Below are 15907 nucleotides of genomic sequence, written 5' to 3' on the forward strand. Positions count from 1 at the left end.
CTTTGTATAAGGTTACACAATCACGCCATTTTCAGGACTCCCCACATTTCTGTCAGGGTCAGCTAAAACAAACACAAGCAGTAAATGTCCACAAATATTTTCATTTTTTTGCTTTTTTATTGGAAAAAGGCTTCACAAATTTGAAGGCATATTGATAGCCCCCCTACCCGCAAAGAACTCCAGGTATCGTAACCGGACATCACGGCACTCAGGGAGGGCAAGCTAGGACGGCCGCTTTCAAGCGCCGTCAGTGTTTCAGGTATCACTCCGGCCTCAGGCCCAACTGAGCCAGCATAGTTGGCCAAATGTTTCCTTAAAAAGTTATGGAGAATACAGCACGCCATGATTATATGATTAAGTTTATACTCCGCCATATGGATAGGTGTCAGAAATAGGCGGAACCGGCTGGCCAGGATTCCAAATGTGTTCTCCACCACTCTTCGGGCTCTGGCCAGCCGGTAATTAAAAACCCTCTGTTCCGAGGTGAGGGTCCTCATCGGGAATGGCCGCATCAGGTGGTCCCCCAGCGCAAACGCTTCCTCAGCAACGAACACGAATGGGAGTCCTTCCACATTGTCCTCTGGAGCTGGCAAGTCCAAGCTGCCATTCTGGAGACGCCTGTAGAACTCCGTTTGGGCGATGACTCCACCATCGGACATCCGGCCATTCTTCCCCACGTCCACATACAAGAAGTCGTAATCAGCCGACACCACCGCCAACATCACAATACTATTGAACCCCTTATAGTTGAAATAGTAAGACCCCAAGTTGGGTGGTGGGACGATGTGGACGTGTTTCCCATCAATTGCCCCTCCGCAGTTAGGAAAGTCCCACCGCTGGGCAAAGTGGGAGGCCACAGTCTGCCATTCCTGTGGCGTGGAAGGAAACTGTTGAGGAAAAAAAAAACAAATGACTGTTTTTGCTCAGAAACATGGCAAGCAGATTAGGCACAAACATTATGGGGCAACCTCCAGATAGCATTAATTAAGGGGAATTTACCAACGCCAAAGTATAAGGTACACCTATCATATTCCCCCTCCCCCCCTCTCATGGGCCATTTCTAACATTATGGGGTGTGTGGAAATCTTGGACAGGTAACCCTCTTCACTTCATTGAGAGATGAATGCCTAAATACAGGGTATTACTTGGAACAGCCCCTCCTTAGTTACACTATTGGCAGCCCACTGGACAGGTAAGAAGTGTCATAATACAAAGATATAAATACACATTGTACACATTTGAGGACATTTGGACATTCTGCTATTTATTACCTATCAAGATAATAATAGGATACAAAAACTTTAAACAGTACCATTTGAAAGTATACAGGCAGGCCCTTGCACTACATGCTTTGGGTAATTCATCCATACATCAGAGCACAAAACAGATGGGTATAGTGTGTATGGGTTTGGCAAAGTCAGCAGATAGATGATTGAGTATAGATAGAGAATTGGTATCAGCTGACTTAGCAGTTGGGGGGAGGGAGGGTTACTAAAAATGATTTGGGGACACCACAAAAAATAAGCCTCTGCCACTCTGCCACAATTTAAAGCTAAAATCACATTTCTAAACATTTTAGGGGGTGTTTGTGGTAAAGCACTACTATGGAGCTGATAAAATACATTGTTAAGTGACTACATGAGGTGAATATAGAGCCAGGAGAGAACATGCTGGAGAGGTTATTGAAGGCCAATCTGTATGAAGGACCTAAAAAAATAATTACATAAAAATCCTGCATGCATGAGAACAAAGGGGCAATTCACAGCATATTCCAATCATGGTCATTAGGGAATGAGGAAAGAAATACAATATATTATTAAACATTAAATACAAAAAAATGTGATATTAAAGGATAAAAATCTTACCTTCATATACTCCTCCTGCAGGACCTGTATGATGGCAGAACAGGTCTCTGGGATAATGATACCCAGAGCCTGGGGGGAGATGCCTGTCGAGAACTTCAAGTCCTGCAGACTTCTCCCTGTCGCCAAATACCGCAGGGTAGCGACGAGCCTCTGCTCCGGAGTGATGGCTTGCCTCATGCAGGTATCCTGCCTGCTAATATAAGGGGTCAGCGAAGCCAACAGATGGTGAAACACGGGGTCCGTCATCCTGAGAAAGTTCCTGAAATCATCAGGATTATTCTCACGGATCTCACGGAGCAAAGGCATATGAGAGAACTGGTCACGCTGAAGCAACCAATTCTTGGTCCATGAATTCCTCCCCACCCTGTTCATGGACTGGACTTGTGTCAAGGTCAGGACCCCAACACCAAGCCCCCGCACAGCACGAACTCTATGAGGAGTACGCATACGCAACATACGCTAGAAAACGGTCGGCTGCTCAGAACGAAGTAACAGAATGCACTGAAGAACAGCAAGGCCTGTGAAGAGCGACCTGAAAAACAGTAACGAACGAACAAGAATACAATGACTAATTAAAGTCACGCGGAACTTGCTTGCACGCACTGAAGAGCAGATACAAACCCACAAGCACAAACTGAACGGCAGAAAACGATCTGAAAGCCACGAGTCTGAAAAAGCGCGAATCGTCTCTCACCAAACTTTTACTAACACGAGATTAGCAAAAGGAGCCCAAAGGGTGCCGCGCTTGGTTCTGAACTGGCCTTTTCTAGTCTCATCGTACGTGCTTGACGTCACCGCGTTGTTGGCGATCGGAAATTCCGACAACTTTGTGCGACCATGTGTTACAGGATTACATATACTCTGGAGGGAAGGGGTTCAGTTCACTCAGTTCACTGATAACCAATATTGTTACCAAGTTCATGTTACTGTTAGTATTATACCTCCTGAGCCCCCGATGATACTGGCCCTAAGCTTGTACTGGGGGTTGGTTAGTGGGACCTCAGGAGGGTGGAAGAATGAATCCGTAAATTTTGAAGGTCATTACGTTGATAAAGAACCACGGCTCACTACTTTCTCCTGTCTTATATGTACATTACGGTAAAAGAGCTGGAAACTCCTGAGCCAGGGGACGTTCTAACCATGTCTGCATGAGGTTACAGGAGTTCTCATATGTTACTATAGTATATTGTTTTACAATCTCACTTGACAGGGTGACCTGGGTATGGTGCATTGGGGTCTCTGTTCCCTGGGCATGCATCCGGGTTCGATGTTCCCAGGTGCAGAGATCTCTACAGACCAATGCAGCACACTCAGCAGCGAGCACGCCCTTTATCCGGTGGCTCGGTGATATGTTGCTATTGTTACTTTTGATCGTTCTGTGGTCTCCATGGGTACCTCTTAATTTCTATTTTCTGCTTTATGACAAGTGAGACTTCAATTGGCCTCTCTCATACTTCATGATACCTGGCACACTCTGAATCCGCGAGGGAAAGACATTTTTCATTTTTCTCATGATCGCTATGCAAGGCTGGACTACCTCTTCATACCTCAGACAGACCTATCCTTCCTCTACGACATGACAATAGAAGCCATGGTGCTCTCTGACCATCATCCGATTACCCTGACTTTATGATTCCCTCAGAGGGAAATATCTACTAAGATCTGGAGAATGGATGCCTCCCTTCTTACCGATCCTGGTGATTTGGCTGCCATCAAACAAACAATTGGTGATTACTTCCGCCACAATGACACACCAGATGTGCCCCCCATGACTCAATGGGAGGTGCATAAGTGCATTGTACATCGCCACTTGCTGGCCATTGCGGCCAGGAAAAGGAAGGAACACCAAACTTTGGTCCGAGCCCTCTCTAACAAAATATCGAAGTGAGAAGTGCAGCACAAATGTTCACTAGCTGTTAAGGTAGCAAACGACTTAGCTGACACATGGGCACTCTTACTAGAAGAACTGTTCAAGAGGAAGCGGAAGATGTTTTCACAGTAATTGTTCTATGAACAAAGCAATAAGCCAGGGAGACTTTTAGCAAAGTTCATACAAAAACGCACCCTCGCTTCTACTGTCCACCATGTCGTAGATAAGTTTGGGGTGACTCATTCTAAGAATGAGGACTGAGGACATTTCCCGCCAGTTCCACTCCTTCTATAGCAAACTATATGAGATCAATTCGAATGAACTTAGCCCAATCATAGCGAATACACGATTGGATACGATAGGAAACTTTCTTGTCAAATACAGCCCTTGCGCGCTATGTAAATATAAATTGATGCGCTATAATCCGTTCAATCAAAAATGTGAAAAAATGTCAAAATATATCAAAAAAACATATGTAAAGATGCAGAGTCACTACAATATGTGTGCAAATGAACTATAGAAAATGCACTACAGGGATGTGCAAATATACTAAAACAATGTGTGCTTGAATTGTGCAAAATACTCCAAAGTGCTTGATCAATAAATAAATTCTAAAAATTAAGTGCAAATATACTGAAAAATATACTGAAAAAAGTTTGCTGAAAAATTGTGTGCAAATACGCTGGCAAAGGCGTATAAAATTACTCCAAAAATGTCAAATGTGTTTAAATTCCTAAATAATAAATACTTTTAAGTGCAGATAGTCCCTGCGTTGAACACTATACAATCCATAATGATAATAAGCAGACTAGATAGATGTATAAATAGATAACAATTAGATGCCAGTTATATATATAAATATATAAATAATTAACATATATAAAATGCTGATTGGATGCGATTGTACATATATAATTTAGTTTAGTTTATAGGATGAAGTTGATGGTTAACTTAGCAGTTCATTCCATAGTATACTGAGGTAATTGAAATCCTACAATACTTGTTTATTCACAGAAAAAGATGTTTCCACTACAGCCGCAATGATAGATTCTCAGTACCAGGTGATTTATGAAAGAGAAACAAAGAAACAAAATCATTGCGCAATGTAGCAAAAGAGAAAAAATCCACAAGCAAACCAGCACAGTGATAAACTCACGTGCGCCCGATTGAGTTAGGGCATGCAGATAGGCAAGTCTCAGTTGGCCGCTACGGATGAGGCTTGTCAAGCAAGCTGCTGCTGTTCGTTACAATGTATTGCAACACAGACCAAGTCCTAGGCTCCTCCCACGCATTGCGTCACTGACATGTGACTTTGAGAAGTATTTGCCGAGGCCCTGAATTTTCAGCAGCCTTGACATGTCTATAGATACCTGAAATATCACACACAAAGCTGGCAATGCATTGATATCTCGAGGAGCATTTTAGTCATTCTTATGTCAGGAATGTTATTTGCAATTTATACAGGGAGCTTCTTGTTGGCCACGTCATTTGTATATAACCATGGTCTGTATTGTACTCGAGCCATGTCCTCTTATATTGGAATTTCTGTATTGTCTGTTAAAATCTTTAATAAAATCTTTACGGAAAAAAAAAAAAAAAAGAGAGGATAGATGTGGTGTCAGGAGATCTCTTGTAGTAGCCATTGGATAACCTGACAGGGTCAGCTGATTTATTAAGTCAATGGATATATCACCAGTGCACCACAAATCTTCAGAGTAACGGCAAAACATTTAATAAAGATTTTAATACCAAACATATGATCATTTGATCATATCACAATGATAACATGCTTTCATTTTTACCACTGTGATGTAGCCTGTCAGGAGTCAGCAGCTGGGATAAGCAGATATATGTAGCTACACAAGGAAGCTGAGGCCAATGTATAATGAAATAAATGTTTTAACAGCAAGCAAAAAGACATGCACACACCAGCAAATAGCAACCATAAACAACAAGTGACCCAAAACTAAAATGCCTAAGTAACCTAGCAAACTAACTATATACAATATGTACAAATATGTACAATATGGGAAGCAAGGGTAACAGGTGCAGTGCAAGAAAAAGGAAGAATCGGGACTGGGTACAGGAACAAGGCAAGCAGCAGTAAGGGAACAGGATGCAAGGATAGCTCCAGGGCAGGATGGATCTGGCAGCAAGCAAAGCAATCAAAACACTGACGCGATATGCAATAGCAGACGTGGGGCTTAAGTACCCTCCCAGCAGTTGGGGCCAGGTGGAACTGATTGCAAGAACCAGCTGGCTGTTACAAGTGACCACCATGCACTGGTGGTCACTTGAACTACAGCTTTCAGCCCCAAGAGCCACAGTGCCACCAGCAGGTGAACCAGGTTCTGACAGTGCCCCCGCCTTAAGAAGTGGCCTCCAGGTGCTCCACCCTACCCCATTTCCAGGGGTCTAGAAGCTGACTGAGTATCCCCACCGCTGAGGTCTGAAAGCTGGCTGGGATCCCTGCTGGTTAGATGCCTGAAGAGGTGCAACACTTGGAGCTTACAATTCCTGAATGCAGCATAGATCCCAATGCTGGGACACCAAAGGCAGCCTAAAGGCTTAACAGCAGAGTCCTTGGTCCATTCAGGTACCCTGATGCCAGGGTGTCCCATGCAACTGGACCACCCTCATTTAATTACGTAAAAACCGCCACACATGTTAACTGCCACTCATGTCTACCCAGGATATAGGTTACCCGACCCGGGTCCCCAAAATCATCTGGGATCACAGAGATATCACCTAGTTCAGGACAAAGTTCAAATGGAACTCTGCCCTTCCCAAGAAGACCTCTACTACTGGGGCTGTAATAGCGGGTACAGCTCTCACATTCAAAGTGAGTATCGGGACCTTCCGGATTTGGTGCAACAGAAGCAAATGGCTGCAAAAGGAACTCAGGACAGGCAACAATAGGGATCTTAGACCAGACAGGTAACCCATGTAAGCCACTGGATAATGGGAATCCAGAAGCCTCAGACTAATCAGCAGGCAGGAGCTTAACCCAGTTAACAGTATTCAGCTGGGCAGAGGCCCGGGAATCAGCATAGTCCACTGGGAAGCGGGCCAGTAATCAGCATAGTCTGGGTGGGCAGTGGGGGGATGGTTACAAGCAGGCTTGGTAGACAGTGGCAGTTTTACCAGAGGCAGGCTTGGCAGAGGACAACAGGTCACCAGAGGCGGGCTTGGCAGAGGACAGCAGGTCACAAGAGGCAGGCTGGGCAGAGGACAGCGGGTCACCAGAGGCAGGCTGGTCAGAGGACAACAGGTCACCAGAGGCAGGCTGGGCAGAGGGCAGCAGGTCACCAGAGACAGGCTGGACCCATCGGCAGACATAGAGGCAAGCTGGACCCCATCGGCAGGCATAGAGACAGGCTGGACCCCATCGGCAGGCTTAGAGGCAGGCTGGACACTATCTACAGGCATAAAGGCAGGCTAGACCCCATCAACAGGAAGCACAGAGGAGGACTGGACCCCATCAGCGGGAAGTACGGAGGAGGACTGGACCCCATCAGTGGGCAGCACAGAGGAGGACTGGACCCTATTATCAGATGGCATGGAATCACACTGGACCCCATCAGATGGCATAGCAGTGCACTGGACCACATCATCAGATGGCATTGAGATACACTAGACCCCATGATCAGACGGCAGCATGGAGGAAGACTGGACTCCATCATCAGATAGCAGCATGGAATCTGGAACTGACTGAATAATGGTTGAGGCAGCAGTGGATAGTGACAGAGTTGTATGAGCAGGAGAAAACTTCAGTTTCTTTTTTGATTTAGATACTGGAGTCCTGCAAGTAGTTTTATGGTGCTGACCAGAGCGTACTGCTGATGGGAAAGTAGCAACAGTACTGGGGAGCATAGAGGAAGGAGTAACAGAAATATACGAAGAGGTCTGACAGGTTACTATGTGTAACGGTACTACAGGGGGAGCCTGCAATGGATTACTTGCTGGGGAAGTGTGGTTACTGATAGCAGGGTACTGATCTACAGGAGACAGGAAACACTCAGTAGTAGTTGCAGTTTCTAATGCTGCGTACACACGAGCTGACTTTTCGATGGACTAGGTCCGGCGGACCGGACTCCGTCAGACAATTCGACCGTGTGTGGGCTCCAGCGGACTTTTTTTTCCCAAAAGTCCGACGGTCCTAGAAATAAAACATGTTTCAAATCTTTACGACGGACTGGAGTCCGGTCGAAAAGTCCGCTCGTCTGTATGCTAGTCCGACAGACAAAAACTGACGCTAGGGCAGCTATTGGCTACGTCCTTATTTTAGTCCGGTCCAGTGGCGGCCCATCCATAGGGGGCGCCTGGGCGCCGCCCCCCCCCAGGCAGCAAAAAACAAAACAAAAAAAAAACAAAAAAAAAATTTTAATACTGGCCCTTTAAAAAAAAAAAAAAAAAGGAAAAAAAAGGTCCTTAAGTGCACTGTGTTCGGACGCCGGATACAGTGTGACGCCGGACACAGTGCACTTATAGGAAGCGCCACGTCTATGCAATCACGAGATTGCAGACGTGGCGCTGCATTTGCTGGCGTTTAGCCCGCCTTGGGGCGTTTTCTGAAGCGCCAAGTAGCTTCCGCCCGACCATAGTAATACATACTACAGGCGCCGGGCGGAAGCTACTTGGCACTTCAGATTTGATTGACATCTGCCCTGAGTCAGATATCACTTCCTGGTTCTCTCTCTCATTGTGCCCGAGAGAGGAAGCAGGAAGAATGCTGGTGCCAGTGTGAGGAGGAGGACACCGCAGGAGACCCAAGGTAAGTACCGCTGTGTGGAGAATGGGGGGGACACCTGCTGTGGGGGGCTCTGATGGGGGACACCTGCTGTGGGGGGCTCTGATGGGGGACACCTGCTGTGGGGGGCTCTGAAGGAGGACTCTGATGGGGGACACCTGCTGTGGGGGGACTTTGATGGGGACACCTTCTGTGGGGGGACTCTGATGGGGACACCTGCTGTGGGGGGCTCTGATGGGGGACTCTGATGGGGGACACCTGCTGGGTGGGACTTTGATGGGGATACCTGCTGTGGGGGACTTTAATGGGGACACCTGCTGTGGGGGGACTCTGATGGGGACACCTGCTGTGGGGGGACTCTGATGGAGACACCCTGCTGTGGGGGACACCTGCTGTGGGGGGCTCTAAAGGGGACACCTGCTGTGGGGGGCTCTGATGGGGACACCTGCTGTGGGGGGACTCTGATGGGGACACCTGCTGTTGGGGGCTCTGATGGGGACACCTGCTGTTGGGGGCTCTGATGGGGACACCTGCTGTGGGGGGCTCTGATGGGGGACACCTGCTGTGGGGGGGCTCTGATGGGGGACACCTGCTGTGGGGGGGCTCTGATGGGGGACACCTGCTGTGGGGGGGCTCTGATGGGGGACACCTGCTGTGGGGGGGCTCTGATGGGGGACACCTGCTGTAGGGGTACTCTGATGGGGGACACCTGCTGTGGGGGGCTTTGATGGGGGACACCTGCTGTGGGGGGCTCTGGTGGGGGGCTCTGATGGGGGACTCTGATGGGGGACACCTGCTGTGGGGGGGCTCTGATGGGGACACCTGCTGTGGGGGGACTCTGATGGGGGACACCTGCTGTGGGGGGCTTTGATAGGGGACATCTGCTGTGGGGGGCTCTGATGGGGGACTCTGATGGGGGACACCTGCTGTTGGGGGGCTCTGATGGGGGACACCTGCTGTTGGGGGGCTCTGATGGGGGACACCTGCTGTGGGGGGACCCTGATGGGGGCTCTGATGGGGGACACCTGCTGTGGGGGGCTCTGATGGGCGACTCCTGTTTTGGGGGGACTCTGATGGGGACACCTGCTGTGGGGGACACCTGTGGGGGGCTCTGATGGGGGACACCTGCTGTGGGGGGACTCTAATTGGGGACACCTGCTGTGGGGGGACTCTGATGGGGGACACCTGCTGTGGGGGGCTCTGATGGGGGACACCTGCTGTGGGGGGCTTTGATAGGGGACACCTGCTGTGGGGGGCTTTGATAGGGGACACCTGCTGTGGGGGGCTCTGGTGGGGGGCTCTGATGGGGGACTCTGATGGGGACACCTGCTGTGGGGGGACTCTGATGGGGACACCTGCTGTGGGGGGACTCTGATGGAGACACCTGCTGTGGGGGGACTCTGATGGGGACACCTGCTGTGGGGGGACTCTGATGGGGACACCTGCTGTGGGGGGACTCTGATGGGGACACCTGCTGTGGGGGGACTCTGATGGGGACACCAGCTGTGGGGGGCTTTGATAGGGGACACCTGCTGTGGGGGGCTCTGGTGGGGGGCTCTGATGGGGGACTCTGTTGGGGGGCTCTGATGGGGGACACCTGCTGTGGGGGGACCCTGATGGGGACACCTGCTGTTGGGGGGCTCTGATGGGGGACACCTGCTGTGGGGGGCTCTGATGGGCGACTCCTGTTTTGGGGGGACTCTGATGGGGACACCTGCTGTGGGGGACACCTGTGGGGGGCTCTGATGGGGGACACCTGCTGTGGGGGGACTCTAATGGGGGACACCTGCTGTGGGGGGACTCTGATGGGGGACACCTGCTGTGGGGGGCTTTGATAGGGGACACCTGCTGTGGGGGGCTCTGATGGGGGACTCTGATGGGGGACACCTGCTGTTGGGGGGCTCTGATGGGGACACCTGCTGTTGGGGAGCTCTGATGGGGGACACCTGCTGTGGGGGGCTCTGATGGGGGACTCCTGCTGTGGGGGGCTTTGATAGGGGACACCTGCTGTGGGGGGGCTTTGATAGGGGACACCTGCTGTGGGGGGCTCTGGTGGGGGGCTCTGATGGGGGACACCTGCTGTGGGGGGGCTCTGATGGGGGACACCTGCTGTGGGGGGGCTCTGATGGGGGACACCTGCTGTGGGGGGGCTCTGATGGGGGACACCTGCTGTGGGGGTACTCTGATGGGGGACACCTGCTGTGGGGGGCTTTGATGGGGGACACCTGCTGTGGGGGGCTCTGGTGGGGGGCTCTGATGGGGGACTCTGATGGGGGACACCTGCTGTGGGGGGGCTCTGATGGGGACACCTGCTGTGGGGGGACTCTGATGGGGGACACCTGCTGTGGGGGGCTTTGATAGGGGACACCTGCTGTGGGGGGCTCTGATGGGGGACTCTGATGGGGGACACCTGCTGTTGGGGGCTCTGATGGGGGACACCTGCTGTTGGGGGGCTCTGATGGGGGACACTTGCTGTGGGGGGACCCTGATGGGGGCTCTGATGGGGGACACCTGCTGTGGGGGGCTCTGATGGGCGACTCCTGTTTTGGGGGGACTCTGATGGGGACACCTGCTGTGGGGGACACCTGTGGGGGGCTCTGATGGGGGACACCTGCTGTGGGGGGACTCTAATTGGGGACACCTGCTGTGGGGGGACTCTGATGGGGGACACCTGCTGTGGGGGGCTCTGATGGGGGACACCTGCTGTGGGGGGCTTTGATAGGGGACACCTGCTGTGGGGGGCTTTGATAGGGGACACCTGCTGTGGGGGGCTCTGGTGGGGGGCTCTGATGGGGGACTCTGATGGGGACACCTGCTGTGGGGGGACTCTGATGGGGACACCTGCTGTGGGGGACTCTGATGGAGACACCTGCTGTGGGGGGACTCTGATGGGGACACCTGCTGTGGGGGGACTCTGATGGGGACACCTGCTGTGGGGGGACTCTGATGGGGACACCTGCTGTGGGGGGACTCTGATGGGGGACACCAGCTGTGGGGGGCTTTGATAGGGGACACCTGCTGTGGGGGGCTCTGGTGGGGGGCTCTGATGGGGGACTCTGTTGGGGGGCTCTGATGGGGGACACCTGCTGTGGGGGGACCCTGATGGGGACACCTGCTGTTGGGGGGCTCTGATGGGGGACACCTGCTGTGGGGGGCTCTGATGGGCGACTCCTGTTTTGAGGGGACTCTGATGGGGACACCTGCTGTGGGGGACACCTGTGGGGGGCTCTGATGGGGGACACCTGCTGTGGGGGGACTCTAATGGGGGACACCTGCTGTGGGGGGACTCTGATGGGGGACACCTGCTGTGGGGGGCTTTGATAGGGGACACCTGCTGTGGGGGGCTCTGATGGGGGACTCTGATGGGGGACACCTACTGTTGGGGGGCTCTGATGGGGGACACCTGCTGTTGGGGAGCTCTGATGGGGGACACCTGCTGTGGGGGGCTCTGATGGGGGACTCCTGCTGTGGGGGGCTTTGATAGGGGACACCTGCTGTGGGGGGGGCTTTGATAGGGGACACCTGCTGTGGGGGGCTCTGGTGGGGGGCTCTGATGGGGGACACCTGCTGTTGGGGGGCTCTGATGGGGGACACCTGCTGTTGGGGAGCTCTGATGGGGGACACCTGCTGTGGGGGGCTCTGATGGGGGACTCCTGCTGTGGGGGGCTTTGATAGGGGACACCTGCTGTGGGGGGGCTTTGATAGGGGACACCTGCTGTGGGGGGCTCTGGTGGGGGGCTCTGATTGGGGACTCTGATGGGGACACCTGCTGTGGGGGGACTCTGATGGGGACACCTGCTGTGGGGGGACTCTGATGGAGACACCTGCTGTGGGGGGACTCTGATGGGGACACCTGCTGTGGGGGGACTCTGATGGGGACACCTACTGTGGGGGGACTCTGATGGGGACACCTGCTGTGGGGGGACTCTGATGGGGGACACCTGCTGTGGGGGGGCTTTGATAGGGGACACCTGCTGTGGGGGGCTCTGTTGGGGGCTCTCATGGGGGACATCTGCTGTTGGGGGGCTCTGATGGGGGACACCTGCTGTGGGGGGACCCTGATGGGGACACCTGCTGTTGGGGGCCTCTGATGGGGGACACCTGCTGTGGGGGGCTCTGATGGGCGACTCCTGTTTTGGGGGGACTCTGATGGGGACACCTGCTGTGGGGGACACCTGTGGGGGGCTCTGATGGGGGACACCTGCTGTGGGGGGACTCTAATGGGGGACACCTGCTGTGGGGGGACTCTGATGGGGGACACCTGCTGTGGGGGGTTTTGATAGGGGACACCTGCTGTGGGGGGCTCTGATGGGGGACTCTGATGGGGGACACCTGCTGTTGGGGGGCTCTGATGGGGACACCTGCTGTTGGGGAGCTCTGATGGGGGACACCTGCTGTGGGGGGCTCTGATGGGGGACTCCTGCTGTGGGGGGCTTTGATAGGGGACACCTGCTGTGGGGGGGCTTTGATAGGGGACACCTGCTGTGGGGGGCTCTGGTGGGGGGCTCTGATGGGGGACACCTGCTGTGGGGGGGCTCTGATGGGGGACACCTGCTGTGGGGGGGCTCTGATGGGGGACACCTGCTGTGGGGGGGCTCTGATGGGGGATACCTGCTGTGGGGGTACTCTGATGGGGGACACCTGCTGTGGGGGGCTTTGATGGGGGACACCTGCTGTGGGGGGCTCTGGTGGGGGGCTCTGATGGGGGACTCTGATGGGGGACACCTGCTGTGGGGGGGCTCTGATGGGGACACCTGCTGTGGGGGGACTCTGATGGGGGACACCTGCTGTGGGGGGCTTTGATAGGGGACACCTGCTGTGGGGGGCTCTGATGGGGGACTCTGATGGGGGACACCTGCTGTTGGGGGCTCTGATGGGGGACACCTGCTGTTGGGGGGCTCTGATGGGGGACACTTGCTGTGGGGGGACCCTGATGGGGGCTCTGATGGGGGACACCTGCTGTGGGGGGCTCTGATGGGCGACTCCTGTTTTGGGGGGACTCTGATGGGGACACCTGCTGTGGGGGACACCTGTGGGGGGCTCTGATGGGGGACACCTGCTGTGGGGGGACTCTAATTGGGGACACCTGCTGTGGGGGGACTCTGATGGGGGACACCTGCTGTGGGGGGCTCTGATGGGGGACACCTGCTGTGGGGGGCTTTGATAGGGGACACCTGCTGTGGGGGGCTTTGATAGGGGACACCTGCTGTGGGGGGCTCTGGTGGGGGGCTCTGATGGGGGACTCTGATGGGGACACCTGCTGTGGGGGGACTCTGATGGGGACACCTGCTGTGGGGGACTCTGATGGAGACACCTGCTGTGGGGGGACTCTGATGGGGACACCTGCTGTGGGGGGACTCTGATGGGGACACCTGCTGTGGGGGGACTCTGATGGGGACACCTGCTGTGGGGGGACTCTGATGGGGGACACCAGCTGTGGGGGGCTTTGATAGGGGACACCTGCTGTGGGGGGCTCTGGTGGGGGGCTCTGATGGGGGACTCTGTTGGGGGGCTCTGATGGGGGACACCTGCTGTGGGGGGACCCTGATGGGGACACCTGCTGTTGGGGGGCTCTGATGGGGGACACCTGCTGTGGGGGGCTCTGATGGGCGACTCCTGTTTTGAGGGGACTCTGATGGGGACACCTGCTGTGGGGGACACCTGTGGGGGGCTCTGATGGGGGACACCTGCTGTGGGGGGACTCTAATGGGGGACACCTGCTGTGGGGGGACTCTGATGGGGGACACCTGCTGTGGGGGGCTTTGATAGGGGACACCTGCTGTGGGGGGCTCTGATGGGGGACTCTGATGGGGGACACCTACTGTTGGGGGGCTCTGATGGGGGACACCTGCTGTTGGGGAGCTCTGATGGGGGACACCTGCTGTGGGGGGCTCTGATGGGGGACTCCTGCTGTGGGGGGCTTTGATAGGGGACACCTGCTGTGGGGGGGGGCTTTGATAGGGGACACCTGCTGTGGGGGGCTCTGGTGGGGGGCTCTGATGGGGGACACCTGCTGTTGGGGGGCTCTGATGGGGGACACCTGCTGTTGGGGAGCTCTGATGGGGGACACCTGCTGTGGGGGGCTCTGATGGGGGACTCCTGCTGTGGGGGGCTTTGATAGGGGACACCTGCTGTGGGGGGGCTTTGATAGGGGACACCTGCTGTGGGGGGCTCTGGTGGGGGGCTCTGATTGGGGACTCTGATGGGGACACCTGCTGTGGGGGGACTCTGATGGGGACACCTGCTGTGGGGGGACTCTGATGGAGACACCTGCTGTGGGGGGACTCTGATGGGGACACCTGCTGTGGGGGGACTCTGATGGGGACACCTACTGTGGGGGGACTCTGATGGGGACACCTGCTGTGGGGGGACTCTGATGGGGGACACCTGCTGTGGGGGGCTTTGATAGGGGACACCTGCTGTGGGGGGCTCTGTTGGGGGCTCTCATGGGGGACATCTGCTGTTGGGGGGCTCTGATGGGGGACACCTGCTGTGGGGGGACCCTGATGGGGACACCTGCTGTTGGGGGCCTCTGATGGGGGACACCTGCTGTGGGGGGCTCTGATGGGCGACTCCTGTTTTGGGGGGACTCTGATGGGGACACCTGCTGTGGGGGACACCTGTGGGGGGCTCTGATGGGGGACACCTGCTGTGGGGGGACTCTAATGGGGGACACCTGCTGTGGGGGGACTCTGATGGGGGACACCTGCTGTGGGGGCTCTGATGGGGGACACCTGCTGTGGGGGGCTTTGATAGGGGACACCTGCTGTGGGGGGGCTTTGATAGGGGACACCTGCTGTGGGGGGCTCTGATGGGGACACCTGCTGTGGGGGGACTCTGATGGGGACACCTGCTGTGGGGGGACTCTGATGGGGGACACCTGCTGTGGGGGGCTTTGATAGGGGACACCTGCTGTGGGGGGCTTTGATAGGGGACACCTGCTGTGGGGGGGCTTTGATAGGGGACACCTGCTGTGGGGGGCTCTGGTGGGGGGCTCTGATGGGGGACTCTGATGGGGACACCTGCTGTGGGGGGACTCTGATGGGGACACCTGCTGTGGGGGGACTCTGATGGAGACACCTGCTGTGGGGGGACTCTGATGGGGACACCTGCTGTGGGGGGACTCTGATGGGGACACCTGCTGTGGGGGGACTCTGATGGGGACACCTGCTGTGGGGGGACTCTGATGGGGACACCTGCTGTGGGGGGACTCTGATGGAGACACCTGCTGTGGGGGGACTCTGATGGGGACACCTGCTGTGGGGGGACTCTGATGGGGACACCTGCTGTGGGGGGACTCTGATGGGGACACCTGCTGTGGGGAGACTCTGATGGGGACACCTGCTGTGGGGGGACTCTGATGGGGACACCTGCTGTGGGGGGGACTCTGATGGGGACACCTGCTGTGGGGGGGACTCTGAT

This window comes from Aquarana catesbeiana, linkage group LG06 (assembly GCF_042186555.1).
Source record: "Aquarana catesbeiana isolate 2022-GZ linkage group LG06, ASM4218655v1, whole genome shotgun sequence".
NCBI lineage: Eukaryota > Metazoa > Chordata > Amphibia > Anura > Ranidae > Aquarana > Aquarana catesbeiana.